The following is a 13,638-nucleotide window of genomic DNA, read 5'->3' on the forward strand; positions in this document are numbered from 1 at the left end:
TGTAGTATATCCACAGTTTATAACTCTATGTAGTGTATTCACTATGTAGTATATTCACATTAGTGTGAATTGCCATCGTGATCTGTGTACTTCTGTGCTAGATTTACTTATTCAAGTGTATTGTTTGCATGTAAATTCTGTGATAGTGTGTATTTAAAAACTGCATGTAAACTATACTGTATGAGTGTGCCCATTTTGAGTTTGAACACGGGTGGATAATTTTACGAATTCAAAATTGTGATGTGTGCTGTTTTTGGGTGCAATAACAATAATAATAAAAAACTCAGAAATAATATTTATAAAATTGATAAGAAGGTTATATTTTACTCATTCCCATAATATAGTACACAAAGAAAAATATGAGTAAACAATTGGCAGCAGACAAGGCAATTTTAATGTAAACGTGACAATTTGTAGCATACATTTTAGACCGATCGCTATGAGTGAGACTTACAAACTGAACTTTTACATTATGAACCGTGAAGAAAAAAATGCTTTTCCTACTGAGCCCTTACCTAGAACAGGAACTGACAGTAGATTAACTGGTTCAAGGAATGTACATAGAGAAAGGAAGAAACAAATAAATGAGGTGCTATGAAATAAAAAAATTGATGAAAATTCATCAGTGACTGCTAAAAAAATCTCACCATGACAGGTTCTGAGAGAGCCGAAAGCATTGTACTAAGTACATCTACAGAAGGTGAAAATCTCAAGCTGTTTAGTTAACTGAATAATATCAAGTTAGAAAACAAACATTTACAGGAGAAATGTCAAAATTAAAATCAGAAAAATCATTAAAATTATTTACTGAGGTATTCATCATTTTTGTAAGTACTCTTAATCAACTTCACGTAATATGCAATAATAATAAAACAAAATAACAATACACATGTAGGATAATGATAAGTGTTTTGTCCATTTCTTTTGGGTCTGGTCCTGTAATAAATAATAGTTATTTTTCTATTATCTAATTAAAAAGTGTCGACGTTGTAAATTATAATCTTATGAAACCATAACTTCAACAAAAATATAATCAACTATGACACTATAACTGTTTGACAATACCTCAAACAGCGTTGACAATGCATTAGTCAATCTTCACCTGGTGACAAGTTGTCAGGAAATGATGTCAAGTGTGGGAATGAGATAGAGCTACACATGCGCAAGAGACTATCTGTTGTCGTAGTGTCATGGATTAATATTAATAAGGGCAAAGAATATGATGGTATTGCTAAAATAATTGTTTAGTTAAAAAATCTACACCAAAGCTTGCATATTTAGTTTAAGTTTAGAGCAAGGTATTTTCACACTGCTTTGTTAGGATACTTTTTTTATACACACGGTTAGTAGAAAAAGGATCTAACTCTGGTCGAAAACTATAGATTTATATCTGATTTTAAAATCTGCTAATATTTTAGAAAAAAGTGAAACGTTAGTTAAATAATTACCTAGAAAATAAAAAATTAAAAAAAAAATCAATTTGGGTTTTGTAGTATCATACAAGAAAAACTTAGATCTGTGACATTAATTATTGTGGACTAAACTAAAAGGTATGCTGTTATTTTCTTGGACTTTGAAAAGGCTTTTGATACTGTTCACATAAAAAACTATTTATAAAGCCAAAAAGGAATGTTGGAATTAGGATTCTATTCTGTGGTTTCACCTGATTTGAAGTATGAGAATCAATACAGTAGAGTAAGATAGTAACAGTGCTTGATTATATAATACTTGCTTATTAACAATTCTTTTAGACTATTAAAACTGTTATAACATTTTAAATGTAAAGAGCTTTGTAGGGCATCTATGTAATGCTTCTTACCTTCTGATGAATCAAATTTTGGTTATAAATTTTCTGACATTTACACTCATCATGTATGGTGGGGGGTGGGGGGGGATCATGCGTTACTAATAAATTATGCAGCCATTTTTTTGGTTTTAACCATCTATTGATCAAATATTAAGACAGTTTTAGCAGTTTAAAAAAGAATACATTTTTAAATGTATCAATTCTTTAAACTATCATTAATTTTTTGTGGGAAATTTATTCAAAAATTTCATTGACTGGGATGGGATATAAGATGTTTTAAAATTATTCAGGATTTTTTAAAAAAATAATTGATATGTTAGCTTAGAAGAATTAGCTGCACTTGAAAATTAACTTTAAATTACTTTGTCATGTCATTTCTTTTTGTTACATTCTTTATCATTGTGCACTAATATAAGGAGGATATTATTTCAATAGATACAATAACATTCTTTGGGTAATATCACCAATTCACTAAAGGATCAGAATTAGTAACATGACTAATTAAGCGATTTTTTTTAAAAGTTATTGTGAAACGAAAGCAATGTTAACGAGTAATTCGATTGTTAACATATTCTTCACATTTTTTGTTAAGAATGTAGAATGGTTGTAGTGATAGGACAATGAGGCCTGAGGGTTATGCTGAACTTTGCCCCTTTGTTATTGACAAAGCGAAGTATGAAGTGGTAGCCGACGTTCGGCGTAATCCTCCAGTACGAGGGAATGCCAACGTCTGGATTGGTGGAGGGGATGGTAGCCGAGAGGGTCTTCTGCATCGATCGGTTGCCGCCGCTTGCAGGTTTGGGCGGAGTCTTCAGAACGGTCACCATCGCCACCGACTGATAGACAAACCAACTGCCTCGTCTATGCCACGCTGTATAGCGGGTCTGGTGGCCAGAGGAAGTTTGTTTTCGGTTTTACTAGGGAATTTTTTGTCTAATATTTATCCAGTTTGTCTTAAAAAATTAACAAGTTGACGGATTTATTAACATTAATAACCATTGGTTGTAAGAATAAACTTGATTAGACTGTATTTCATTGTATTTTGCGGACTTTTTGTCGGGTAGCTGAGGGTTTTGGAGTCTGGCGCCGGATTACAGAATATGCGCAAGGTAAGTGCAAGTCATTTTTTTATGTAAGCATTTGTTTATTTTACATAGTTTTATTGTTTTCACCTCATAATGTTTTAAATTAAAACGTTAAACAGAAAATCTAAGAATTCCCTATTTTCAGATCTGTTTTATAACATGTTATTTAACAAATTTTTTGTGAACCCTTTCATTAGTAAGACTTGAAAGACTCAAGAATTTTTAAAATTAGAAACATTTCCTTTTCTTTATTTAAAAAAAACAGACTTTTAGTATTTAGGAATAATTATGTAAAACAAAATTCATAGATATAGCATTAATAACTAGCTAAGAAAGTGAAATAATTTGTATAAAATGTAAGTTAATAACAGCGATGTTTTGAATGGCGATGCAGATTGAAGAACCAAAGGGAGGTTCGCTGTGATATAACTAGACGCTCTCCTAATGAGGAACTTACATCGTAGTTCAATTTTTATCCGTTGTGTTGCGCCACCTAGCACTGACATGAGGTTGATTACTTCAATTGCAAGTTACTTGAATCACGATATTTAAAATTATATTAAACCATCCAAATTAGTAAACTCTTTCATGGACATTTACAAATTTTGAAAATAAAAAGCGTTCATTGAACCCGGCGTACTGCAGTATATATAATATTTTTAATATCTTATAAAACATAGCAGACTCGAGGTATTTATTCATCATACTTTTACAATAAACTGACAGGTTATGAAATTGGACAATTAGGCAATCTGTAAACTTGGATCTTTTTCAGAACTTTTACGTTGTTGACTAATCTTAAGGAAAAGCTTACACAATCAATTTTAAAAACATATCGTTTTTTTAATTTTATGTATTTGATTATAATACTGTTACTAGTAACCCATTTATTTCATTCATATTTCACGTAGTTAAGTTATCGCAAACAATTCTTAAATCAACGGTTGTTTATTAAAAAATTATTTCGAAATTAAATTGCTTTTATCTTGTAATATGACCAAACGAAAGACAGTCATCAGAAAATACAGATGAAATATAATTAAGCAGTATTATAGTCTGTATATATTTAGTAGATTACCTGTAACCTAAGGGTTATAAAATGAAATTGAATAAAATAATGATAAATAAATACAACTTTAAATTGTTGACGCTACTAGCATCGAAACGCGTTTTAACTATTACTCAATAGATGAGAATATTAGTTAATGACATCACAAAAGTTATTTTAAAAAATTCAGATAAAGCAGAATGGTATGTAATGTAACCAATTGCTTTTAAGCAAGTGGTTACACTTATTAAGTGGGCCTATATATTATTAAATAATTCATATAAATAAGTAACAAAATCATTCTAATATAATACATTAAGTTTCGCCATTTGTGCCATTTTTTGGTTATAGGGATGTACGGATTGATAACCCTCATTTATGGATAAATGAATAGAAATAATACGGGTTGATAAAACGGACTGCATTTGTATTATGCAGTTAAAGAAATATAGATTCAAGCTCGAATGCTCGTCTAGAGTATTTCTATTCGTATAGAAAAATATGTATATTTGTCAGTGTTTTGTTATATAATACCTTTCTTAGTAATGCGTTGGATATTCGTACCCAGGAAAAAATTATAACGGTTCAAGTTTAAGTTTTCGTTATTAAATCGGCGTCATAGAAAACGGAAAAATAATTAATAAAAGCAACAAATACATTTTTAAAATTACATTTGTTAGAAAATGTCCTATTTTATGTAATTTTGTAAATCATTGTAAACATAAAACAGCAATAATACAGGTATTAAAAGTTTGCTAGTTATATTTCTATCGTTAACATCTTATCAATTGTTTTGTATAAGAATCTTTCGGTTTAGAAGAGAAGTGCGTGCTCAAACAATGGGATGCTCTAAAGAGAACATTTGCCATCTGGGTGTGCTGTTCTCTTTCTTTATATACTATTTTTTGTCTTTGTATTTGCCTGTGCAGCATAATAACGTTAATCCTATCTCTTCTTTCACTTTATCGTGTAATGACTATTCGTATGTATATTTTCATTATTTCTTCTCTATCTTATGTTTTTAAGCACAACGTTAAATCGTATCGAAATATTTATATATCGATAGTCGTTTCACCTGCTTGATCAGTACCTTTACGCAACAACTACTATTTTTTTTTTCAGATCTTGTTAATTTTTATTCGCCGGAATGTCGCACATCAATTGTAATCGACATTTATTATTATGTGATTGACGGCAATCGATCTGTACTTTAGGGAAATTGTTTCTCTTCAATAAATATGGAGAAGTGGTAAAAAAGCAAGTTCGAGTAAAACATTTTAGCTTTCTGGGTAATATGAACGTTAAAGTATAAATAACTATTGTTTAATTTATTGCGTAAATTAAATTTTAAAATTATGGCTCTTGATGAACATGTTTATCGTAACATCGCGGATAAGTTACGGACGGAACTAGAGAAAAATTCACCGTCTACCCTAAATTTAATTACATTTTTTACTTTGAATGAGATTTTTCATAAAGAATGAATATGATAATTTTTGTTTCTAGCGACTAGATAAATTCTGTGTAAACTGTTTTGCGTTAAAATATAATTATACAACACTTCTTGAATGCTATATGTTGAAATAATAAATACATATATTAGCTATATATTATTCTAAGTCTGATTTATAAGTTTTACTACTGCTAAGACTTTTAGTGAAATTATGATGGCTAATTATCATAACGACTGGTAATGACTATCCTATCACGTTTAATATTTTATCTAAATTAGGTAAACAGTTTTTAAACCCATCTCATCAAGTATTTTAAAAAACCTTTTGTGGATCCTAACAAAAGTTTTGATCTGGGACTGGAATCTATAATTTATTTTACACTGATTAACTGTGGGGTTAAAGATAGTTGTGATAAATTTTCTATTCCTTTATTTTGTAAACAATTATAAAAAAAATAATTTAATCGCGATCTATATTTATGAACGTCAATCAATTTTAGATCAACACTAAAGAAGTAATCTTTACCACTACTGAATTATGTTATTTAAATTTTCCCTTGCAGATTTCTGTTTTATGTTTCACCTAGAAAAACGCCAAAACGTTTAACTTAATGTCTTCAACCTTTAATTTAATCTTCCTACTCTAATATTTTTTTAAAAACCCACCGATTTTCAAGAACAATTGAAAAGAAAAAGTTTGAATTATGTTAATGTATTCTGTTCTTATGTTGATATTTAGGATGTTCTTAACTAGGTCGAATATTACAAAATCCAACTAAGTGCAAGAAAAATTTATAAGTTCCCAGCCGTGTTATCAAAATAAATAAAACTCCGAACTGCTTTTCTTGACATCCAAAATGTTATTAACGCGCTCGATTTCTGAAATAATAAAAAAAAAAATTTTCCAGAAAACTGTTATATTTTTAACCGAAACATCTAGAAACATACAATTATATAATTATACAGAATTATAGAAATTAAATTTTGTTGTTCAGAGAGTTTTTTCTCAAAATCTACTTGGTTGGATTCCGGAAAATTCATTCGTTTTTTTGTTGTAAAGCAGGAAACTGTTCTTCTTATTTACCGATCTACAAAATGTTAAATTAAAATTAAAAATTCACAGTTGGATTCTACTTTAAGTAGAGAAATTGTATTTATTTTCAAGCAAATAAAAATATCACTACAATGTGTATCTCAACATCATCTGTACTTAAAAAGCAGGAACGGAGTTCCAAATCTAACTTTTGGTTCTCAACTACTTTAACATTATATACAGAGTGATTTAGAAGGAAAGAGAATTCATTTGGGAACTGATTCTAGAGGTTGAAATAAAGAAAAAGTTCATGCAAACAAACTTGTGTCTCCGAAAATGCTTTGTTATCGAGTTAACGGCTAGTGAAAACTTTCGCCCGGATTTCAGTTCCCCCGTGAAATGAGGTATTACTCAAATTTTTAAGCCAGTATAAAAGGGGTAAACTTGATAGTTTATTATGGTTTTGACATGAAACGTCGAATAAAACAGGTCCCAAGTATTCATGATATGAAACGTAAAACAAAAAAATTCGGTGACGGAAAACAAGTCTATTTTTAGATTTGAAGTACAATAACTTTGTTAAATGAATAACAAATGCGTAAATTTTATTATCAAAACTTGTAGAGAATTTAATTCTGAGAAAAATTATGTAATAAAGTCTAACAATCCGCTTTTATTATAAAAACAAAACATAAAAATATTATGATTCTGTAAAAATTAAAAACAGCTGTAGAAATTTTTAATAATCTTCGTGAGAATAGTACACATTCCAGCGCTCATATTTCATCTGAACGTCAACCGGTAGATGGTGATGAAAGGGAAAACATTCTTCAGGTGGTACAGCTTAGTCTTACAACGAGCACGCTAAGAATTTCTACACGACTCAACATTCCACAAATTTCAGTATGGAGGACATTACATGCTCACGGACAGTGTCCTCATCACGTTCGGAAAATTCAACAATTCCAGCTTGGTGACCGTGCCAGATGACTGTAGTTTCGTCCACAGTTAACAAGAATTACCACTTAATTCGGTTCATACTATTTTCGGACGAAGCTACTTTTACCAGAAATGGCATAAACAACATATAGAATTCACATCAGTGGTCTGAAGAAAATCGGCATGCTGTACTTGAATCAAATTTCCAGCAACGATTTTCGGTGAAGGTTTGGTGCGGCACGATCTACTATCATTTAACAAGCCCCTTCGTACTAAAACAACGAGTCACTGAGAGAAATTATCTAGAATTTTTGAACAATGAATTTCTTAGAGTGCTTGAAAATTTTCATTGGCGAAACGAATTAAAATGTACTATCAACTTGATGGATCGCCAACTCATTTCACAAATGAAACTAAACAATTCTTATATGAAATATTTACTGGTAAATGGATTGGAAGTAGAGGGCCGGTAGATTGGCCACCTAGTAGATCATCGGACCTTACTCCCTTAGATTACTGTTTATGGGGATGGATGAAATGCGAGGTATACAAGCAAAAAGTAGTCACACGTGATGAACTGATGGCTCGCATTCTCGGTGCTGTTGCCCTCATCAGGAACGCAAAGATATCAGGTTGGCAGCAGAAAATGCAAGGAAACGATGGAAGGAAAAGTGCATCGTTGTCAACGGTGAAATTTTAAACACTTATTGGAAATTAATACAGTATAATTACATTGAGTATTTTTTTTTAAGGTAAATTAAAAGTATTTTAATTTTTTAAAGGTTTAAATTTATTGTGCTAAAAAGAACTGTTTTTAATCTTTTTAATTCTTAACATTTTTCTGTTAAGTTTTGTTCTATTTTTTTATAGTAATAAAAACTGATTTTTTTTTCATAGACTTTATTACATAAATTTTCTTAGAATTAAGTTTTCTATAAGTTTTGATAAAGTTTACGCTTTTAATAGTTATTTAAAGAAATTGTACTTCACATCTACAAAAACCTATTTTTCGTCGCGGAATTTTTCTATTTTAAGTTGGATATCATGAAAACTACGGGAGATACTCTGGACCTGTTTTTTCGATATTTCTGGTCAAACACTCATAACAAACCATCAAGTTTGCTCTTATATAATGCCTTAAGAATTTCAGTATGATCTTATTTCACCGGAGAACTGAAATCCGGGCGTAATTTTTCGCTTGCTGTAACTCGATAACAAAGCGTTTTCGGATATATGTTTGTATGAACGTTTTTCCTTATTTCAAGCTCTAGAATCGGTTCCTAAATTATTTCCCTTTCCTCCTGAATCACTCTGTATATTTTACGTTACATTAGTATATTTATTCCAAATTTTGCCTAGTTATTTAGATTTTCAATGTACTTAGATCACCTACGGCACACATTATTAATATCAGTCAGCCTTTCGTTAAGTAATTGAATGGAGGTACGGATAAAAACAGTTGCTGGTTTCAAGCAAATAGGTTAAGCCAGATTAATTAAATTTCACTACTTTAATGCAACTCAGTATTTAGTTTTCTAACACTGAATTGTTGCTTTCATTCTAATAATATTTTACCGAGCTGTTATGGATAATATAAACAAATCAGCCCATTTTCCACGTAGACAAACTAATAAAATTTCTTTTTTTTAGATAGAGAAATGTTGCATGCTTAAAAGACCATAATGTCAGCTGAGCTAATGTATGTCATATTAAAAACAAAGTTCTGCTTTATCGGTCCTCTTTACTTCTATTTTTTAAATTGTCATTTTATTTTACAAATAACTCATATATAGTGTAGTTTTAATTAGATCTAAACTTTTTAATTAATTCCACTTGTACATTTTATTTATTATTCGTTCCAAATCAAAGAGAATTTTTTTAACTGCTGAGAGTCGTCATCGTAGCTCTGTGATAAGGTACAAATAATAATTATTGATTTATTGAAAAAAACAAAAAGACTAAAATCGTCCGTAGTATTGAACTGAATAGGCATGCAGTTGTGATTCAAGAAAAAATTATGACAAATAAGACATTTTTAGTGTAAAAATACTATAAAAGTAGTATTTTATAATGTAAATGAAAAAAAAAAACAACAAAACAAACACTTCTGGTTGTATTTAAAATATTACCACTTGCTAATATCACATTGATGTAGTACGTGTATATACGCTACCAGATTACAATTTTATATGAATTAATGAAAGGACCTTTTTTTTTATTCTTTATCTTGATTTTTCAGTGTTTTCAGGTCAATTTTATATTTTACATTCATTTACAAAGAATAATTTTAACAAATTCTGGTTAATAATAAAAATCTTTTTCTCAACTTTTATATAAATTTTTCTGCGTACATGTGTATGGCAATTTTTGACGAGTAGGAATTAAGTTTAAGTAGATTTCATAAGAAAGCTACCTACAGTAAATACTATACTTACCGTATAAATAAAAACAATTAATATTTAATCGAATTGAGCGTAAAGTGGACAGGAAAACAGACACAAAATTACAACATCAATTTTCTGCCATAACTCGGCTATTTGTTAACCGATTGGTTATTTTGTTCAAAATAACGGGCTTAATATTTTAGCATAACATAAATTTTGATAAAACTAATATTTACGGAGATATAACAAATTGAAAAATAAACATGGTCGCCATTTTGTAATTTGCAAAGGTATTTAATTCCTGATCTTTTGCTAATTTTAAAACATTATTTCCAAGACGTTTGCCAAATATTAATGCGATTCCTCTATCCGACCTTGAGATGTAAAGTTTTGTATAAAAATAACAAAATTGCTGACAGAGGGAGAACGAAGGAAAACTGCCATTTTTCCTAAGGATAGTTTTTGTTTAGTTTTATACGTAGAATCCGAAAAAGTATAGCCAGCTCACCATTTTAGAAACACTTTTTATATATATATTTAACTTTCTTGTGGACACGATAATTGTAGTAATTTTGCGCCAATCACTTTCAAATTGATATATAAAGTATAACGACCCAAAATCTCGGTCGAGTTCGTTAATGGGCAAGGAACGACCAAAATCCTCCCAAAAAAGCGGAAAAAAGAAAATATCGCTATAAATCTCTTATTAAGTGAAATATCTAATTCAATTAAAGTTCTTACTATTCTTTGGATAAGGGTCTAAAACTTATCTAAGTAAAGTTTTCTGATATCATCAACCATTGGCTCAGGGGCTGGAAAAAACGAGGTTTCGAAGACAAATAAAAATCATACCTCCCTTAATAGGTACAGTATCGAATCGGTTTAAAGCGGTCGTTAGTCCTCTAAACATTACCTAAAACTTTTGTCTGTAACAACTTTTGATATGACCAACCCTTTCGGCAAGGGATGACCAAAATGTTGCTTGAATTGTAAGATGGGGCTTATATGCTAAACAAGTGAAACTTTTTTCACATGCACCATTGTCGTATTGAATAGATTTGAAGTTTTTCTTGACTTTCAGGTGGAAAAACTTTCTAACCTCTCCTTAGCACCGGTGAAATCTACCTCCGCCTTCGGGCGTACCGAAAGGGATTTTTTTATGCTTATGTAACCGCGTGGTACTCGTGTGTGTAAAATAATTATGTTGTCAATAAGTTTTACAAGCTTTTCCACTGTTATTATATAAATTAACCGCTGAATTTACTTAAACGTTTGTGTTGATGATAAAATAGTTCTTAAAAGTGACGTATTTTGTAGAAAACAATTCAATTTTCTAAATTAAAAAAAATTATTGTTGTTCTCTCTTTTATTTTATACGCGCGCGCACACACATACCTATATATATATAAAACGGTATATATATTTTAATTGTGTGTGTATGCATGTATGTATGTACGTATATATTAACACACACACACACCCATACGTGTGCAGGAGAGAGAGAAGAGAGAGTATGCAATGTATGTGCCAGATTTCATCTAAAGATGGATATGGTAAAGCTAAGTAGAAGGCTACGCCTTAAGTTCGATCGATTCTTGACAGGAGAGGATGGGTAAGCCTTGTAGGAAAAGGATCGAGAAGTAGAGGGGAATCTTCTTAAAACGGACGACGATAAGGTTTAGGAATAGCTAAATAAGATGACGAAGTCGGTGACGTGTGACTGATAGGCGTCCTTGACTAACAACTGTTGTCAACTATCTGCTCTTGCGTATTCTTTGCGACAATAATGTAACTAACAAATCGTTGCAGACATATATTTAACCTATATTTTAATATAAGTATATATCTTTTCCTGGTATACTGATAATTAAAATTTTCATTTTCTAGTAAACTATAGCTGATTAGAAAACTTTTCAACTGCGAACTGTGATATTATATTTGATTTTGTTTATAATATATACATATATATATATATTTATTTATTTATTTATTTATAACTAATATCGAGACCTAGCGTCTAGTCTGTCTGGAAATTTGATCATTGATAATTTACACGCGCCTGCAACAACTGTAAATTCATTTTTAAGTTTATTTTCACATCCGTATTTTCCCATTGAAATTGGTCAGTAATATTCTTATAATGTTCTGGACGTTCCGGATATCTTGTGCAGCTTTCTTGATTCGGATCGACAGGCAGTGCATCCCTTGTTCGGATAACGAGTGTACCTGTAGCTTGTTAAATTCATAGATAGCCAAGAAGTCTTGTTAATTAAAAACGAGCGCAATAGATTGATGGCGGGGAACAGTACCGAGAGGCTAGTAGCGTTAAAAAACTTGTTGGCCCGGAATGAAAGCAGAAAAAGGCAAGGTCCTTGAAACGATTCGGGTACCTAGGAACTTCTCGTTGACTTGTGTTATTCGATGAAATCATTAAACAATTGATTGTAAAATTATTGCACGATTATTATTTGAAAATAGGAAGGAGTAAGCAAGTTTGAGGATGATGGTACTTGGTCGACGCCCTCGACTTGGGTGGAGTTTAGTAGTTTTTGTTTTTCTTGATGATTTTTTAGCTAAACGGAACTTCAAAATTGAAAGATAATTAATGTTTCGGTAAAAAAAGTCTAAATTATTTTCGGTATAGCTATATTTTTGGTTATATAAACACTAGTTATACCGGAAGTAAAACGATTCGCTTATTTATATCGCTACAATGAGTAAACGTGAGGCGCTATACGTAAATTATGATCTAATCTTCAGTTAGTGCATTCATTTTTGCTTTGAAACGGCTAATTCTAGACCAAATAAACTGGGATGGAATAGGCCAGTTATCCTGTTACTTCTGGATTTAATGCCCTTTCCAGAGGAATTCAGTGTTTGTATAATTCAGACTTTAGTTTTTAAAAAACAAAACCGTATTAAATTTTTATTGTCGTAGAGTATATAAAATATAATATATGCGGTACAGAAACATTGTTTGTTTTATGTTTACACGTGTTTGAACTGGTGCGGTATGACGTAGTAGTTACAGGTGTGCTACCTGAAATCGTAATTCTGCGCCGACTCGCAACTTTGCTGTGTTTCAACACTTCACCGATCTCTGTCGTTGCTATGACTCCTCTTTGTACCTGTATAATCGTTTTGGATTTTAAAAAAAACTGTCGCACTGAAGTTCATAGAGGATGTTGAACTCTAAATTTATGTAATAAATTGATTTATATTAAAAGAAATATTATCTTCCTCAAATGAAAAAAAAATTCTAATGCGGCTCGTTAAATATTTATAATTATCTTATTAATATCATACCGTAAAAAAATTTTACCTTTAAAGATAATTTTATAACATTTATCGTGTATGTACTTATTCGTCACAGCTGAATGCGATACGAAAGCGTCTCACTCTTTCGAAGATCTCAAGTATTCAATATTAAGTTACTAGTTGTTTAGGTTTTAAGGACCAAGAACCAATATAACAGAATCAAACAAAAGAAATTATCCTGGAACTTTTTCGCCTATTTCATATATATATAAACTTAGCAAAAACAATTCTTTTGTTATTGTATTTGTCCATATTCCCCTTTGACTAATATCTCAGAAAAAAAGTATAAAAACCGTTTACCACCAACAGTACAGAATTCGATAATGCTTCTTACCTTATGCTTATTATTTTTTTTGTAATAGCGCTTTCGAGGTTTTCCCTCATCATCAGTTAAACATTTTCTTCTAAATCACAAATTAAATTCAAGCCATTAAAATTACAACATATAAAATATGTAGTCATTTTTTATTATTTTTAGTAAAAAAAAAAATTAATTTTATATGTTTTAATATTTATGATACTTTATGGAATTAAGAGGACACAAAAGAGTACCTAACAAACATAAACCTTG

The sequence above is a fragment of the Lycorma delicatula genome, chromosome 2, assembly GCF_047948215.1.
Source record: "Lycorma delicatula isolate Av1 chromosome 2, ASM4794821v1, whole genome shotgun sequence".
Classification (NCBI taxonomy): Eukaryota; Metazoa; Arthropoda; class Insecta; order Hemiptera; family Fulgoridae; genus Lycorma; species Lycorma delicatula.